The sequence below is a fragment of the Frankliniella occidentalis genome, unplaced genomic scaffold, assembly GCF_000697945.3.
Source record: "Frankliniella occidentalis isolate FOCC.00 unplaced genomic scaffold, Focc_3.1 Scaffold253, whole genome shotgun sequence".
NCBI classification, from domain to species: domain Eukaryota; kingdom Metazoa; phylum Arthropoda; class Insecta; order Thysanoptera; family Thripidae; genus Frankliniella; species Frankliniella occidentalis.
The window spans coordinates 38,331-41,175 of NW_026267379.1; positions in this window are offsets into that span (position 1 = coordinate 38,331).

Sequence of the window (2,845 nt, forward strand, 5' to 3'; positions counted from 1 at the left end):
CGCCCCGCCCCGCCCCGCCCCGCCCCGCCCGTTTGGCGATGCGCGGCATTGTGTGGCGCGGCGCGGCGTGGCGCCCCGAGTGGTGACTGCTGTCGTCACACCCCAATGCCTGCCGACGCTGGCGCTGGCGCTGCTACTGCTCCTTGCCACAGACTCGCAAACTCCTGCCAGAGCCCCGGCTCGGCCCGGCCCCGACCGGCGCCTGGAGGCGATCAGCGTCGTCGCCGTGAATACGTGTGCATCAGTGCAGCAGCGAGCAGCAGGCTGCTGTAACAGTCGAGCAGACGACAAGCGGAGGAGACAACAATAACAGCAATCAGACGAGGAGGGGAGGAGGAGCTTCTGGGGGTTCTGCGGGAATCGGTCTCCATGAAAATTGCGCGGAACAAGTATAGGATTCGGCCGGGGGATCCGAAGGGCGAAATGCTGCTGGCGGGCAAGGAGAGGAGGGGGAGGAGGAGGGGGAGGGGAAGAAGGAGGGGGAGGAGGAGGGGCTGGAGGACGAGAAGAGGTTAAGAGGGTGCGATTGTTGCAGAGGCGATTGACTCCGATAGAGTGGCCCGCTTGGTAGTATCGGCGGGCGTGGTGGAGGGCTGGAGAAAGGGGAAAGGGGGGAGGGGGAAGTGAAGGGGCGACGAATTGGTATCTCGCGTGCGGACTGTAGAGGCGTTTTCCAAAGTGATGGTTCAGCCTTTAGTTCCACTATTGTGTGATAAATTCGACGACTTGCTAGGGATCGCCCTACTGCGCCGCCCTCTAGAGGGTGTGGTGGTGGGGCGGGGTGTAGTACCCCGGCGCACGCAGTGGGGCAGGTCATCGCATCGCCCCGCCCCGCCCCGCCCCGCCCCTCCTCGCCGCGCTTATTGTTTTTCGTTTGGCGCGATGCCTCTGATTTTGTGTTGCTTGTTTGTTGCACGCCACCAGGAAATTGAATGGCTGGATGATACGCCCCTCCTGTCTCTCTCTGTTTATCCGTCTCGCTGTCTCACTGTCTCTCGCTCTCTCTCGCTGCCGCAGTGGTTGCTCTATCGACCCGACCGGGTTGCATGCATGGCGGCGGCAGCGGCGTCAGAGACCGGATCCTCGAGGTGTGACGGGGAGGAGAAACTTTCTCCCCGAACACGAACGTCTTGACGCCGGCGCGTCACACCCCTCCCTACCCTCGCCCCGCCCCGCCCGCCCCACACCGCACCGCCGTACTGCGCGCGCGAGCAGCCAGTTTACAACGTCTAATATCCGGCCCCACTCATATTCGCGCGCGAAAATTCCCACCCCTCCGTCCCGCTCCGCCCTGCCGTCTGGGCGGGCGTCGGTAACGGGGGAAGAAGGGGGGTGGAGAAAGTCCTGACACCTCCCTTCCGCCTCCCCTCCCCGCCTCAAGCCCCCCTCGCGCTACCCGCGGATCCCACCGGATTAGGAGGGAAGAAAAGAGGAAGAGCGGCTCAGACGTCTCGCGCGCGAATTAAGACCGCCTTTTTACCGAGTTTTGCGACAGGCTGTCTCGTTCCTCTCCACCTCTCTCCCTCTCTGGTGTCGTCCCCACCTCCCCCTATTTCTCTCTCTCTCCTCTCCCTTTCTGTCCGCGTAGGTAGTGGCCAGGGATTTATGTAAATCTTCGCCATCTGCGTTTGAATACTGATGACGTCGGCAAAGGGAATACGACACGCACCTGGGGGCGGACGCCTCCCGCGCCTTTCTCCCCCGCCTGCCCCTTGGAACGCCCGGTGGTGCTCCTTAGAACGCCGCCCCGCCCCGCCCCTGGTCCTTTGTGCGCGCGATTAGCCGATTTGTGGCGAATCCCTGAGAACGCACTCTCTCGAGTCTTCTGCTCAGGTGGAAGTGGGGTGCGTTAGCGTGGATCGCTGGACAATGTCGGAAAGCGAGTGGTGCGGTAATTTTTTTCCAGCCCCTGGGCCGGGCTCACCGGGAGGGGAGGTTGCTGTACGCTGGGTGGAGCATCAGTCGTGCTGGTGGTGGAAATGTTCTTGCAAGGACATATTTCGCTGTCGAAACTAAAATGAGCTAGTTCCAACAACTAACATTTTAATTAGGAGTGGCCCATTGAACATGTCTAATTAAAAGAACTACAACTAGTTAAAAGAACCACAAATTTTTGGCACTGCTAACTAGAGCCACATTATCTCGAACAACATTACTAAACCCATAAAATTAATCAACTGACTTCTTTAGTGTTCCCAAGAATCTCGATTTTTATTCAGAGTGCTATTTAAATTAGGTAGGCCATAAGTGCCAGTTGTTGTCGGTTGAGTGGATCAAGAGAGGAAACTATACTTGTGATGGGAATCCTGCGTTCCCGCGAAATGCTGGGGGTGCTGCACCGAATTTTGACTTGGTGCCTGGAGCGCCGTGAATGAACCTGATTAGGCGAGGAGCGGCAGCTCGCGCGGCCCTCGTGGAGCTCCTCCGCGGCCCCCTTCTGCTCGCCCCCCCCCTCCCCTCGACCACCAAACCCCCTCCGCGCCGTGCGCCTCCGGCACAACCTGCATCTACCCGTGCGCTACGAGCCCCTCGTTTTGCCATGCAATTGCAGTAGGGAAACTCTGCGCGCGCGGCGAAGAAAGGGCCCGTCGGTGCAGCCCCGCCCCGCCCCGCCCCGCCCCGCTCCGCTCCGCTCTTCTCGTTAAACTATAATGTGCCAACTTGCCGTTACCTTCAACGGGTATAACGAGTGGAGCGGTTTTTTGCCCCCTTTTGTAACGATTATGGTCTCTGGCTGGTCACAGCTTGTGCAGGTTTCCCCTCCTACCGCTCCCCCCTCCCCGCGCGCGGGCAATGAGTACTGCAATAGCTGGTTGCAGCCGCCCCCCGCTCCGCCCCTGCTCCA